At 43.1% G+C, this 16668-nt stretch overlaps 1 pseudogene across 1 annotated transcript; it reads left to right on the plus strand.

Moving 5' to 3' along the window:
* The first annotated feature begins 78 nt into the window (after nucleotides 1-78).
* On the plus strand, nucleotides 79-16668 carry LOC145500507 (sodium-dependent glucose transporter 1A-like; annotated as a pseudogene). Its single transcript, XR_014051101.1, has 4 exons — nucleotides 79-623; nucleotides 4597-4670; nucleotides 9843-10075; nucleotides 14270-16668. The product of XR_014051101.1 is annotated as a sodium-dependent glucose transporter 1A-like (transcript).

Below are 16668 nucleotides of genomic sequence, written 5' to 3' on the forward strand. Positions count from 1 at the left end.
GAGTCCGTGACATGCTGAAATTTAGCATTTCACTTGAATTTGAAACATAGTTCTATCATTAGGCGTATACCAAATTTTCCAGGATGTAGCAATTTTTTTTTTATTTCTTGACATAACAATTTTGTTTTAGAGATTATTTCCCGTCTAAGTATTGGTAGGGAGAGTATTTGTCGTCTTGTGACTGTCTGAAATGCGATCTTCGCAAAACAAAAATGGACCCCTGTGTGATGTAAACAGTGCATCGTTGTTTTTCTGGACTACGTGTAACATCGCAAAGTTCAGCTCTCAAATTTCCCTTTCCTCTTGCGATGATAGACGTTTATGCGACTTCTTGAACATTTCGGTACTTGTAAAATGGCTGGATTATCGTCGTCGACTACCAAAGAGGCGGTAGAAATCTGGTTCAGCAAGCAAGCTCAAACGAAATGGCGGAAATTCTTCGCGCTTGGGACGATGAAGATGACGAAATGGTCGACTTTATACGGACTTCAAAGGCCAACTGTGAAAATATTTCCTCGGCTTCTTCACGAAATACTAATGGTTCGGCGACCGTGGCGAAATATTCGCCATCATCTGTACGAGTGGCGAAAACTGTCTGCCTCTTTGTCAGTTTCTTCGGCTTGGTGAGCAGAATTTCTTACTCATGTTTCCACTGAACCTAAAATGTTTATAGGAATGTTCTGTTACAGCGGGCGTGACTTTTTGTGTAGATGCTCGCCTCATTGAGCACAAACAATATGCTGCTATTATAATGACAATAAGCCTCGAGATCGACTGGTAAATAAATCGAAGAAAGGCAATCGAACCAGTTTTTCATGCGTCTTCTAGCACTGTCAAAGTAGCTGTGGATGGGTGATAGCCTGGAGACTACTTTTTCAATGTTATGATGAAATTCATTGTCAATAATAGGACAGACACATGAAAAACTGGTGTAATTTTTTTTTCACAAGAACTGCAGAAATCCTGGTGCACTTATTGGCTAATTTTCATTGTCGCGTTTTAGACAGACACATAAATTTATAATTTATGTGATGACCATGCAACGAGTGAGAGCAGACAATTTGACATCCACAGCTACTTTGACCTTTTGACAATGTCACATGCATGATGAAATTCATTGTCAATAACAGGCCAGACACATGAAAAACTGAGGTAATTTGTTTTTTCTTTACAATAAATTATTGCATAAATTATAAATTCATGTGTCTGCAGGCTTATGGACATTTATAACATAGCCTTAGACAAGCACGCATTCTGATTGGCTGATATGCTCAATCCATTTGCCCGTGGGTTGCATGCTGATGTCAGTTTGTTTATTTGTACTTTTTCTCAGCAATTTTTTTTTTTCAATGATGCCACTTTTTTAAGGCATAATTCCTATTTGTTTGCCTAAAATATGGAAAAATCTAATAATTCTTTTGGAGATGAGGAAGATTATTCCTGTGAGCTACCAAATTTCAAGCGCAAGGTTTTTGTCAGGCCTCCACCTTGCTAATTTAAGCGAGCAGGAGTTGAATGAGCTGGTTGAACAAGCACTCGGAGATGGACCAACAAAACAACAAACTGGTCTGTATCAGCCGAAAGCCATTGAAATGCCTTTGGCGAGAAAAACTTGAACATGAGAGTTTTAGCAAATATCTGTTTTAAGTGAAGTCTTACAAACAAAATCCTTTTGTTCCAAAATCATTAATTAAAGATAATTGTTTTTCAAATATTGGTAGCCTCTGATGAATTATTTCAGATCCTGGGTTTCAGTTTTGCTAGATCGCTCATTGTTCGATCGTGAATTGTACTCTTGAAGAAACAGCTGCTTGAAGGAACGCCTGCATCTTGCGTAAATATAAGCTTGCATTTCTGACATCTTCCTTTAAGCCTCAGTCTTCTGCTCATTTAAGCTTATTTTACCAAATAACGGAAGTAACAAAGCATCCTTTAAAACTGTTCATGTGTTTAAGTTCAGCCTTAGACGTGCAATTCATCAAATTTAAAACAAAGTGGAAAGGACATCATAACCCACAAACCTGCTATTGAATAAGAGCATCTCTAACAGCTCAAAGCCAGGGGTTTTTGTTCACTTTCTTCTCCACTCTCGCTTTTGAGAGATGTTTCTTTCCAAATTCTTCTTTTGTCGAAGAGGCCATGAAGGACAGAGAGCTCAGCCACCAAAAGCTTCAACCATGTCCAGTTTGTTTTCAATTCTCCGGAAAACTGATCCAATTTACCGTAAGCTTAGTCAATTTTTGAGAAACGCTTTTACCGACTACAATAATTATTTTCGTTTGTTGTCAGCTTGATATTTAGGTTAACTGAGCAGTTTGAAGTTGTTTGTTTGTTTGTTTGATCGAGGAAATATATTAAAACTATAGCTGGCCGCAATCCAGGAAAAATTGTTGGTGTGTTGCTTTGTCGGATTTTTGAATGAACATTTTTGTGCGGTTTTAAATTGATGTAAGCAGGATGAGATTTACTAAATATTATCTCAAAAGTCTCAATATGTTTATACAAGAAATGGTAAATATGCAGTGTGCAACTATCAAGTTATGGATGCTCTTGGGAGGTTTGCTAAGCACTCAAGAAGCTTCTTTCTTTCTTCTATGCTTCTTTCATGCTTAGCAACCTCCCGCATGTGTCCATAACCGGATAATTGCACGCTGCACGCTTACCATTTCTTAATTGTCAATTATTCCACGAGCGGGCATTGGATATGAGTTGGCTTATCATCATAATCATCCGATATCCAGCAAGCGTGAGTGGAATATTGGAATATTGAAAACACCCCTAAAATATAGAAAACTAAACTAAAATTAAAAAACTCTTAAAACATAAGGTATAATGGCTGACAACCCATGATGGCTAAGCCAATGAAAATGCTCGAATTGCATTATCCAATGATCCAATTCGTAATAATGAAAATTAGCCATTGAGCACACAAGGATTTCTGCAATTATTGTTAAAACTGCAAATTGTTACTAATTCATTACTTGCAAAAAATTCAGACGCTAGAATTTCAGGTGTTTTATTTCAGAGATTTAATTGGAATTTCCTTAGGGAGGGGGAGGGGGAGGGGGTGGGTTCTTTAAGACTAAAGAAAAAATATAGAAATGTTTGAAGCTTAAGGTAATTCCCCTGAAATAAAATTGGATTTAGATTTTTGTTCAAACTTTGTCCAATGAATATTTATCGTATGAGAACTTAAATTATAAATAAAAAGGGGGGTGCCCATGCTCGTTAAGGAGCAGTGAGGCATTGAAAGTGTCCCATTTTAGCATTATTTAATGCTTATTACAAGAACGCATTCTAAGTTATTGTAAACTCTTTGTGAGCCCAGACTCATGAAAACACGCCTCAAACTACAGTCAATATTTGTGTCAGACACAAATAAACTTTTTAAGTTTGATTTTGACAGACAGCTGAATCTTTGTTAAAATATTGGAACCAAATTGCTTGCTACGGCTATCAAACTGCAAAATAGAAAAGACTACAATGCAGCTGCTATTTTTCTTTAGTTATTTATTACATTTTCAAACATAGAAATCAGATCAGTCTTTTCTCACGCAAAGCTAATGATTAGTTGATTAAAATGACTGGAAAAACATTTGGGGTGCCCGAGCTCGGTCGCCAGCTATAGCCATTTTTCAACTGACAGAACTCAATATTAAGGCAAATCCGCCGTGTTTTCAATGTGCGTGTGCACGAACACGCGCTAATGATGCCATAAATTATGCGCAGTAAGGATGCGCAATGCAATACAGGGGAATGACCTTAATATTGGAATTTTCAGTGGAGTTGGGGAAGAGAGAATATTTTGTGGAACTACACAATTTTTGTACACTAATCTTATCTCACCTCAGACGGATTTCAGATGAAAATTTGGGACACTAAGCTGCTGAAACATAGCTAATGAAAATTTACCCCAGCAGCCTGCAAAACACATTTTAGGCTGTTAGATTTACTGCACCCTCAGAGTTTTACAGATACACTGACAGGAAAATAAGAAAAAAATTATATCATTCAAGCCATTATGAATCTGACCTCAAACAGACTGTCTTTTGCATGTCTGTTCACTGTTCCTATGGTCTGTTCAACTAATCTTTCTGGTGGTGCAGTGGACATGGGCATAGGTAGAAGAATGGTGAGCACATGGTGTGTATCCTCTAGGTTCTTTCAAACATTTAATTTGTTTTTGATTCAGAGACAATCCAGGCAAACCCAGACAGCTTGTTATAAGTTTTTTTTTATGTTTTAGACCATCTGTTTGCTTGGTTTAGAGCACAATGTTTGAGCATTTTTCACACATGTTTTATTTTTTATAAAGTGAATTCAAAATGAAGACATTGTATTACTGTTAGCTATAACACTAGGCTAGACTTCCAGTAGTCCCTCTTTTGCTTAGTCTGTCATGCATGATGCGAAAGAAAGCCACAATAAAAAATGGCCACACAACGTGCTTGAATAACTAAGCGAAAGAGGGACTACTTGTAGTCTAAGCTATTTGCACAGAAATTCTTGGAAAGCCAGTTTAATGGCTAAGTGATTCTGACACTAATATTGCATCATTTTTATTAATACTAACAATTTTCTTCCCTTTCTACACAGGGTACTTCTGTGGCCATCCTAGGACCCACATTGATAGAGTTGTCCTGTCAAATTGAAACAAGCCTGCGCCAGTAGTCTAAATGGACACACACTAGGCCCCGACGAACTGTAAGCTTTATCTTTAATGCAAGCGAAATCTCCCCGTAACGAGAACTAGATACAACCAAGATGGCGGACGAATGAAGACTGATCGCGCGGGCTTTTATACAACAATGAACGCCGCTGACCGACCGACCACAGCGGAGTGCCGCTGGACAACCAGCCTACTGGCGTGGCTTCTTTTTCCTTCTTAAACAAATAAGCATGCAAACAAAGAAACACTAGGCGATAAGTCGGTATGAAATACACACACAGGTTATGTACGAGAAACGAGAAATGTACTGTGTGAAGAGCAGTCTTAAAGTCTCGGACCAGATAAGAGGAAAAAAAAAAACTAAAAAAATGCTGAGAGACAGCTAAATGTCTAGAATTGTCCGGCTACGGCTAAAGGATTAGGATCGACCGGGCTACTTCAACTCTACTACATAGTCCTGAAGACGTTGCGGGAGACGCCGTTGCCGAGTTGGACGTTTGTTCACTGCAGGGCTAACACTTGGAGAGGGGGCGGGTATAACCTCGACGTCATCCGGCGAACCGGGTTGGCTATCCTCACCGTATCTCGGGACATCTTCTGCCGGGACAAAAGCGGAAGGTGGGGACGACAACTCGATAGGGATCCCTGGGGCAGGTGGAGGTAACGGGGGGCTTTCTGGGGACGGTTCCTCGACGTTAGGAAGTACTCGATCATCAATAGGAGGGCTCTGGTCGACACCGATGTCAAGATCGCAGTCGCTGGACTCTTCTTCACTGGGGCGCCAGGGCGTGTGTACTCGGATGGGAGCGACCTTATAGCACTCATTCTTCTTCACACGGTACGAAACGTTTCGTAGCTGTGACCCAACAAACTTGCGAACATTGCACCACTCACCGTCCACTAAGACAACGAGGTATCGGTCACGACTTTGGGACTTATTACGATCACAGTAGAGGTAAACTAAGTCACCAACAGTTATTGAAGGAGGGCTGCGCAAGTCACTACGCGGGGCTTTTGACGTTTCACTGTGGGGATGGTTTACCAGTCTTTGTAGATGCTGCTCGTGTATTAGCGCCTGATCTGTTAGGGGAATCTGAGAGTTGGTAAACTGATCTCTCTGAGTCCACATTTCTCTAGAGGATAGGCCGTGGCAGCGGATTCTTGAGTTCAGGTGGGCAGTGGCTACGGACAGAGTCCTAGGAGAGACAGGGCCACCTTCCGGTTGCAACCGCTGGAGTTCGTGTTCCAACTCTTGGATTGCTTTTTCAGCGACAGGGTTCTTGTTCTGATTCTTCACGCGACCTATCTCAAGGCTAATCTTGTGTTGCAATAGGACTTGGTCATTCACGAGAGCTCTGAAGGCGGGCGCTGGATCACAGCGAATGACAGCGTTAGGCCCATCAAGGGGTCGCAGGCCGACGCATAGTTGGATTAACCCATCGCGTAAGGTCCCATGCTTCTCGTCTACCACGAGGAGGGTCGAAGTATAGGAGGAAACGCACTCTCGGAGCACCAAAATAAGTTGGCGAGACTGCTTCAGGATATCGGCTGCGAAGGAGACACCCACTGCTGCTGGAGGATCAGAAGTTGACTGTTCTATAACAGCGTGGGGGACGTGGCGAAGTGCAGCGCAAGGATGACAACCAAGAGAAACGCGCTCTATGGCCTTGTCTAGGTCAAGGGCGTAAAAGTAGCGGCTGACAACTTTCTTAAGCTGGAGACACGATGGATGAGACAACCTGAGGTGTAGGGCGGTTAGTAAACCATCTAAGACCTGTCTGGGCACTACGATACAATCACGCGAAGGAGCCAAAGGCTCAGTCTTTTTCACGACTAAGAGGCCATCACTGGAGATAGAGGCGACAGACAAGTACCTTTTCACGTCCTTAATGTTAGTAAGCTTCTTGGACGGACGAGTCCCTTGTATTAGGTGGGCATGCGTTCGACGTAAGTCCGCGCACTCAGATTGGATAGACAACCAAGTTTTTCGACTTGTGAAAGGGAGGTTCTTCTGACCAGATAGGACGTCCTGGGCAGATAGGTGTCGGACGACAGATTCCTCAGCTTGGGTGATGAATTTGCACACCTGACAAGAAGGATCAAAGCAGTCCGGTGCATTGCGGCTTGCAAAGGACTTCATGCCGCCAACTTTATTGGGAGGACTGCAGGAGGACAGTGTTGAGACGCGATGAGGGCTGGCGCGAAGAGTGCCTTGGGACCAAGTCCAACCCAAGATGGAAGTAGTTTTGGGGTTGATGATGGTCTTCGACGCCGAAAGGCGCAGGCTAGCTGTATGGAGAGCTTGGAGAACAGAAGACCAATTTCGGAGCAACTCGTCTGGGCTGTTGCCCCCACAATACAGATCATCTGCTATCTTGGCTACGATACCAGCCTGGAGGAGGTCACCCAAGACGCGACACATGAGCTCTTCAAGTGCGGTTTCCGAGCCAGGTATACCCATGGCCGACCGGGCATAGACGCGTACGCCCCGGAATGGGGTAGCGACTCCGCAGTACTTCATGGACTCACGGGCGAGAGGGATCTGATAGAAGGCTCTGGTTAGGTCTGAGACGATGATGTGTCTCCACTGGGCTATGCAGCGTAGGGTAGAATCCACGTCCGGGAGCAGGGAAGGCTGGGGTTTGCTATAACGACCTACGTCTGCAAAGTCAGTGACGAGACGAAAGCCACCCGACGACTTTTTGACCAGGAACGACGGGTTAAGATACTCGACAGAAACATCAATGTCTTCGGGGCGACGGAACACGCCAAGATTTTCCAATTCATCGAACTTCTGCTGGAGCTCGACAAGTTTATCGCGACCGTACAGGGGGAGGCGACCTTTACGCTGAGGAGGCTCTACCGGGCCCATATTTACTTTTGCCTGAAGGGGACCAAAGGCGCCATTGTAGCCGGTAATTGCTGGGTCAAACACGGAGTCGTACTGGACCAAAAGGTTACGGAACTTGGTTGTGATGTCTGGAGGGAGGAGGTTGTCGGGGTCTAGTGCCACACCCTGGGAGCACTTTGACTCTGAAACTGGAACTGAACACACCTTGTGGTACGGAAGGTTGTCAACCGGGTTGGAAGACTGATCTTGAGTAGACGGACAGAAGACAGGGTTGACCTGGCAAAAGTGTTCATTTCGTTTCAGGACATAAGGCCTATCTGAGAGGTTAGGAATACGCACTCTACCAGCGACGCTTGTGATGAGACAGGGAGGCGGCCACATGTCGACGACTTTGGCCGAACGGGCGTTAGTGGCGTCAAATCGAGGCGCTAGAGCGTACTCAGCATCAGGTAAGGAATCTTCCGGGAGAACTATTTCTATAAAGTCGCCAGGCCAGACAGTGGTAGAAGAAGAGGGTGCACGTAGCACTTGTGCACGGCGGATAGCATTGTGAGTCGGAGGATGGTTGACAGATCCGTAGGTGAAGATGGTACCATCCCCAAGGATGACCTGGCGTTTGGCAGGACGAATGGTTATGTCATTCGCTTCCATGAAGGGAGTACCAGCCAAGACATCTACGTCCAGATTCTCCACAACAAGACCTTCAAATTGAAACGAATGACTCCCACGGGTGAGGCTCAGGCGAGTTTCCCCCAGGACTTTCAAAGGAGAGGAGCCATCCGCTTGATGAGCTGACTGTGAACTGTGCCAAATCCCTGCACCGAGCCTCTGTACAGCGGAGAGCCTGATCATGTTACCTGTGGCGCCGCTGTCAATGATGACTCTAGTCTGATGGTGGCCGAAAAACGTGTCAATGTAAGGGGACTGACGAACGAGGACCCTCCTGGATGCATCAGACGTAAATGGATCACTCTGCTCGACCAGATTCTGATGACGCGGCGGGTCAACACTACTTGACAAAAGGTCTAACTCAACGCTGTCGTCATCCAGGATTGAAACTATCTGACGAGCTTTCAGAAGGTACAAACGGTCCTGTTCAGGAAGGAACCCACATTCGCTTAAAAAGTGGCTGTGAGAAGCGCGGCCAGCTTGTTTACAGAGGGGGCATTCTTTCACCTTTTGAGAGGAGCGTCCCGGGAACCTCGCAGACGACTTACTGTAAGTCGGTGTACCCCTCCGAAAAGAGGACGTCTGAGTGGCAAATGAGGCTCCTGTACGCATGACCTTTGTGTCTTCAGCAGAACGGATTTCATCAAGGAGTGAGTCCAGCGCCTGGGAGATCTCAGGCTTCAAGGACGCCAAAGTACGAGACCGAAGTTCAGTTCCATATCGTTGTTTAACAAGTTTAGGTAAAGCAGGGTTAATCAATCTCAGCCACATTAAAATAACAAAATTCCCTAACGTCGGTGACAATTCCTCTTCCTCGTCAAGAACAGAACCGTGGTGGAGCAGGGTGTGAGGTTTAATTAAACTGTCCTCCACAAAAGCCATAAGACGCTGGAAAAGATCTTCCGGGCGCTCATCGAGGTTCAAATGAATGTCATCCAGGTCTAAAAAGTGACCCCCAGTAGTCTGGAATCCGAAATGAAGTCTAATTGTCTGCCATATGTCGCCAATACAAGTAGAATTCTTGACAATCGTATTACGAGAGATAATTGGGCAATAATTTGCAATCTGGCCTAGCATGAGTTCGAGCATGTTTACCTTTTGGGTAGCAGTACGCCTTCGAGCAGCTGGAACCGACTCCCCATCATCAGTGTAACCGCGTAACGGGCTCGCCCTAGTCTTTTTCAGCCACGACGACCCTTCGCCCAAAAATGGCGCGAAATTGGCGTCCAGAGACAAGGTGTACAGAAGATTTTGTTTCCAACTCTTGAAGGAGGTTAAAGTTTCGTTCTTTGAGAGGCACCACTGCTTGGGGGCTCTGTTAGAAGACATCGCAGCTTACGGAACAAGATGATATCGACAACCGACTCTTGGCTGCTCGGGAATCCCGACGAATCTGTCGATAAAGTGCGTTGGATCTGACGGGAACGTGACGATTCGAATCTTTATCGCTGCCACCACGCCAGTAGTCTAAATGGACACACACTAGGCCCCGACGAACTGTAAGCTTTATCTTTAATGCAAGCGAAATCTCCCCGTAACGAGAACTAGATACAACCAAGATGGCGGACGAATGAAGACTGATCGCGCGGGCTTTTATACAACAATGAACACCGCTGACCGACCGACTACAGCGGAGTGCCGCTGGACAACCAGCCTACTGGCGCTGGCACACATGTCATATGCATTCACATCTCGCTCTATTGGTTACCTCACTGGGAGCATTGCTGGTGGCTGGTTATTTGACAAGTATAATGGGCACGTGGTGTTATCGCTGTCATGTTTGTGGACCACTCTGATGATGTGGGTTTTGCCGTATGTTAGTAGTATTTATGGGTTGGTGGTTGTCATAGCACTGTTAGGAGTGGCACTTGGATCACTTGACACAGGTTAGAGAGATCAAATAATATTAATAATGTTGTCAGCATCAGTCAGAGCAGAATTCTTGCCGTAAAATGTAAAATGCAACAGTGTCACTGTTTCAAATTTGATATATCATACTCCTGACTAGATAATTGGCAAATTTAAAGTGCAGTTCCAGAAACTAACCATTTTCCCCGCACACAAAGGATTGGAATTTCCTGGATATATTTTCTGGAAAGTTCTACCCAATGCTGCTTAGGGAGATAATAAAATATAGTACATGTAAAGATAATTTTCTTGGAGTTTTGTTTTGAAGTGGCTACTGTGGCATTGATAATGAGAGAATTTTAATCCAGCCAGTTAATTTAAAGCACCCTAATAGGGAAACTATTTTGCATGAGACCATGTGACATGAACTTTAAAATTCTCCCTAGTAACTCTCTCTCATGTTTGTGTCAGGTCACATGGCTTGACTCTTTTGTGAATCAGTTCAATGATGTGGATGATTATTTACAAAATTTCCATTTCTGTAAAACTGGCTGCTTGAGATACATTTAGTAACAATAATAAATAATAAATAAATAAATAAATAAGTCTTTACAATTGATTTTATAGATCACTCCTGTTGATAGGTCTTTACTGAATTTGTCGTAAGGTTTTTTTTTTTGAAAATGGAGCCATCGGTCATTACTTGTCTGTGGGCGACATTGATATTGAACTGATCTAAAGTTTTTGCGATTTTCTCTGAATTTCCTTGAATGTACGGCAAAGTAACTAAACCTCTGTTAGTTTGAGACTGGTTTGTAGAAACAATGGTACTTTGACAGCTTCTAATAAATTGGTCGGTGTAACCATTGATCTTTAGAGCGTCGACCACGTGTTGTACTTCGGATAATTTGTCTTTTATCATGCCTGACTACAACTATGGCATTTTTAAAGTAAACTATATTTACGGTATTAATAGCACTGTCGTGCCAATTGGGTGACACTGTAAGTACATGTAAATAATCAAACAAATATTGCAAATAAAACATAAACTATAATAATTAAGAATCTCAACTGGTGGGAGGCTAACCAGTTGGCTATTTACACAATGCAGTCAAAGATAGCGCTAGGGTGGAGGATTTGAAGCAGGGAACTCCAGATTTAAAATCCAGTGCCCTAAACCACTTGGCTATGCTGCCTCCTATCTGGTGAAAGGGTCACTTTGATGGGTAGGTAGGAGGGTAGACAGGTGCTAAAAACTGAAAGCATTTTAGGGGAGATTTGTTGTCGCAGAAAACAGTTTGTGCTTGAATGGCAACTGAAAAGAAACACTAAAAGGAGACTTCAAATTAGTTTCACATTCTGCAGTTCCTTCTGGCTCTGTCTATTTGGTTCCAACTGCCCACCAGCTCCCCCCCTTACCACGCCCTACTATTTATTGCAAAAGTTCATCTCGAGGCAGACTCACCATGTGCATGTAATTCAATGCGGTTGCTAACAAATACTTCAACATTTTTGAGGATAATAAGCCTATGGGCATACACTGTATTCTCAAACGACCTTGTTGTGGGTCGACGTATGATAGGAGGGAGGGAAATTTACACCTGATATCTGCACTGTAGTGAGCTTATTTTTGGGAGGATTTCTTTTCTGAAGGGGTTACCTTTTTTGCCCGATGTATCAGGATGGTTGCTTTTTGATTGCAACCACTTTGGCTAAATAGCAATAAATTAAATGTATGTACAGTGGAGAAACTATTGTATAATCAGGGCTGCAAATAGCAGTCAGTCGTCGGACATTGGCTAACCAAACTTTACTCGTCCAACGAATCCCAACGGTGGTCGGACATGGCGTGCGGACATTTACCTTACGTTAAATCATTTTACCGTAAGGATGAATAAAAATCTACCGTGAGTAAATCTTACTTTTTTCGATGATGTCCGACCACAATCTGTTTTGTCTGACCAAGATGGTGTCTTAGTAGGACATATGCCCTTTCAAGAGAAAAAATATATATATATGTTTGCAGCCCTGTATGATGGGCAAGACACTTAACTCTCACAGTGCCTCTCTCCACCCAGCATTGGCACCCAAAAAGGCACCAGTGAATTTAAGTACATTTGAACCTCCCGTAAGCTACCACCCAAAATGTCAAGCCTAAGTGGTCGCTACAGGAGGTGGTCGCTTTACCCTATTTCGAGACTAAATCCGATACTTCCCATTGAGAAATTTCCATCTCGTGTACTACTCAGGAATGCGACAATGTTACAACACTTTATTATCCAATTTACGCTCCATTATCTGTCAAATGGTTGCTTACAGGAGGCTAAAAACAAAAGAAAATGTCAAACTTTTAGCTCTAAAAGTGGTCGCGGTCACTGACGAGAGGTGGTCGCTTACAAGAGGGCTCCAAATATAGTGATTTGACTTGGAAACTTTCGGTACTTCGGAAAACTGATCGCTGAGGAGAGATGGTTGCTTACGAGAGGTAGTCGCAACCGGAAGTTCGACTGTATATATATATATTTTTTGTTTGGGGGTGGGGACGGGGGTGGGGTGGGGGGGTTGGTGTGTATTGTATAACTGGGATGAACTACACGTATCATCCCATCCAGTGTGGAGTAGAAATACTTCTAGTTGCCTCATGCTACAGAACCTGGGATAATCTCTAATGGCATGGACCATTTGGCCCAATGCACACTTTACCTAGTTACACATCTATAACAATATCCACTGTGTGAACAGCTTGTCCACAGTCTACAGCTTTTACTCCCGTTTGTGGCACTGATGCCTGAGTGAGCAGCTATTGACCAATTACAAAATGCGTATGCTGGGGCAGATAGAGGAGTTTAGAGGAGGGGTTCGAGATACAGACCGGATCCGTGGGCATTCTCCCCCATAAAATTTATGAAATTGAGGTTGTCGGAAATGGGATTCTCGGCATTCTGAGGCCAAGTCCGATGTCAGAAAACGTTGTAGTTTCATTCCATTAAGAATGCATTGATTAATATTTTTACAAGTTCTACGAGGTTCGTCTGAGACCCCTGAACCCCCCTAGATCCGCCCCAGGTATATGCATATGTATGATGTTGTGGTTCAATTTTACCTTTGGTACAATGTGGTATTTTCCTTTGTTTCACGTCCATTATTTAAGAAATAGAACACATGTACCGTGTTTGTATCGAGCTATAGAAACACGAGTGGAAGTTTGGGAGAATGAGAAGTGTTTCCATAGCTTTTTTGAGTTCTCCCAAACTTTCACGAGTGTTTCTATTAAACAATTAGATTATGAGCTCGATAGAAATCGAGAGCGAATAATCTAATTAACTTTTTATAAATCTACTAGTCGTTCAAAACTTTATCTAAATAATCTTCAGACACCTCAAAAACGCAAAATAGTGGTCGTCATTCTGTTTAACAAGCGCACATTGCCACGCTACTCACTATCTATCACAGAATAGATAGTGAGTAGTGTAGCCAATCAGAGAACGGCATTCGTGATAGAACGGTAGTAGATTTATACTAAAACTCGATAGAAACACGGGGAACATGTTTTCTGTTTCTTTTAGAAAACACCGCGACGGAAAAAAGGAAAGCAACTTGTTTACTTTGATCATCAAAATGTAAATTCTCTTTGCACGCGCCATCATTACGTCAACAGCTCGTGCTAGTTCTGTGTTTCTATCGAGTTTTAGTATAAATCTACTAGCGTTATATCACGAATGCCGTTCTCTGATTGGCTACGCTACTCACCATCTATTCTGTGATAGAGAGTGAGTAGCGTAGCAGTGTGCCATTGTTAAAAAAAATTACGGCCGCTTCTTCGCGTTTTCGAAGTGTCTGTGAAGAGGATTTAGATGAAGTTTTGAACGACTAGTAGATTTATACTGAACTAATTAGATTATTCGCTCTCGATTTCTATCGCGCGATAGTTGGCTCGGGTTGCGCCCTCGTCAACTATCAAGCGATAGAAATCTCGAGCTCATAATTTAATTGTTTAATAGAAACACGATTTTTAACCAATCAGCGCGCGTATTTTCTAAAGGGCTGTTTTTTTCTGGTGCATTACCATATACCAGAATAGAGGGAAACACAAGTACCAAATTGTACTAAGGGTAAATTTGAACCATAGCATGTTGACAGCTTTGTTAGGACACTTGGAAATTTATTGTCATTTACACGCTGGAGTTTTAATTTTGGCTAGTGAACAATATTCATCTTGTCTTGAATTTCAGGTGGAAATGTCCTTCTGCTGAACACCTGGGGTAAGAAATCAAGACCTTATATGCAGGCTCTTCACTTTGTGTTCGCCTTCGGCGCGTTTGTGGCCCCTCTGATAGTACAACCCTTTCTTCAAGATATGGGCACACTCAAGATAAATGTCTCAGTCGCAACCAAAAACGAAACAGAGTTCATAAACACAAAAACTTACCACTTAGTGAATATTACTAATTGCAGTATTTACAATGCCAGTGAGAGTACGATGCCTGTCACGTGGGCGTATTGGATCAGCTCTCTCCCCCTGGCCATTACTGCTGTTGGATTCATTGCGTTCGTGCTAATAAAAGCTTGCAGTCTACAGGACGCTCAGAGTCAGCAGGAAGATGCTGCTAAAAGCAACCAGAGCAGCCTGGTATACAGGCTGGTGATTCTTTCGCTGTTTTCTATATTCCTTTTGCTTTATGTGGGTCTAGAGATTGCGTATGGAGGATACATCTTTACATTCGGTGTGAAGAGTATTCCATCGATGAGCGTGGATGGTGCAGCATTTCTCACTTCTGCTTTCTGGGGCAGCTTCGCCTTGGCGAGACTGGCATCTGTACCGCTGTCAAGGTACCTGAGACCCTCCAAGATGCTCTGGCTTGAGATGGCTGGGTGCATGTTGGGATCAGCCATACTAGTGTCGCAAATTTCTGACTTAAAATGCAACAAATCCGACCATAGCAAACTGTGGGCGGGCACTGTCATGTTGGGGATTTCAATGGCGTCCGTGTTCCCATCTGCCATCAACTTTGCGGAGTATTTTGTAACAGTGTCAGGAAAGACCGCATCTGTTCTTTTAGTGGCGGCAAGTTTTGGCGAGATGCTCATTCCCCTTGCTGTGGGAAACACGATTGTTGATACATCGGTGGGGCCGTGCTCGCTGATGGCTTGTGCGTTTGTCATCAGCATCTTAACGCTTCTGACTTACTTGTTGATCGTGGGAGTTAGTCGCTACTTTAAGTGGAGCACCGGCTTTGCTGGGATGTTGTACCAGCGGAATCAAGAAAAACATGAAGACGGGAGAAGTAAACGCCAGCCTGATGAGGTTCTACAGCTCTTGGAGCAGAATAATGAGGAATTCTTCAATGGCGATCAAGACCGGGCAGTGTACAGTCAAGTGGCTTAGAAGTATTTTTTTTGCTAGTCTAGAAGAATGAAGTGTATTTAAAAAGAGAGTCAATCCCCAGTGACAGCGTGTAATATTTCCAAGGTCTTATCTCAATTTAATTTTAGAGATGGTAACCATTTCTTTACCTAGTCATTTTATCACGAGCGTTGCGTGGAAGTTTTCGTCGAAGATGTGAATGCGCGTTAATCCGCTTGAGCTGGTCACGTGACCAAAATCCGCGTCCCTGGATTGGCTATTTCTGGGATTCCGGGATTTCTGACCCCAGGGAAGGATTACCTACGGAATAAAGTCTATATGGGAAGTTAACCCTATCACCCTTCACCTTCTCTTGTTTTAGGCAATGCAAAACATGCATGAAAAAGTACAGAACGACAATGAAGATTCGTGGGACTGTCACTTGACCATGCATACAAAGTATCAAATGCTTCTGTTTGCCAAATTTCAGTCTCTTTTTTTTTGAAGAAAACGCGACCCTTTGATTGCACTACGTGAACTACCCTTCCCTCCCCCCTCACGTGGCATTCCGTCTAAATTTGTGTGTTTAAAAACAAACCAACAAACAAACAAACAAACAAGATAGTAAATTTTAAATTAGGTATTGAAATAAGAAAAAGGTGAAGTTCGTAGACCGACCAACACGGAGATACGAACTCTTGAACCCCTAAACAACGGGGAGCGAGCGTTTTGTCCACTGAGCTGGGGAGAGACTTTAAAAAAAAAACATTTGCAACAAATTTGGTGAAAATATAACTTCCTTTACGGACCTGGGGCCCGTTTCTGGATTAGGAAGGTCCTGAAAGGTTTTCGCACCTGGAAAGCCGTAGCAAAATCTCAAACCTTATGATTACAGAGCTGTTTTATTCACATATTCTTAATATGAACAGAGGTTCCATTCCGTACAAGAGGTTTCAGGCCTATACACCTCTCTGTCTTTAAATACCGATTAACTGAAAATGGCTTTTCGGGCCCGAGATGTTTCCGGGGCTTTCGAGAAACGGGCCCCTGGCCACTGGAGTTAATCCAAAAAATGGCAGATTTTTGGTGAGTTCGCGATAGAAGACCGGTGATTATTAAAAGCTTAGGTCCAGTTTTTTTTTTTTTTTTTTTTTTGCTACAGTATCTCTGATACACATATTTCACAGTAACAATTTTCTCAGTATATTTTATAATAAATAGAACATTTCATTACAGGTATTTGCAATACAATATTTTAAGTAATGATCCAGCTTAAAGAATTAAATT

This window comes from Orbicella franksi, chromosome 10 (genome assembly GCF_964199315.1).
Source record: "Orbicella franksi chromosome 10, jaOrbFran1.1, whole genome shotgun sequence".
Classification (NCBI taxonomy): Eukaryota; Metazoa; Cnidaria; class Anthozoa; order Scleractinia; family Merulinidae; genus Orbicella; species Orbicella franksi.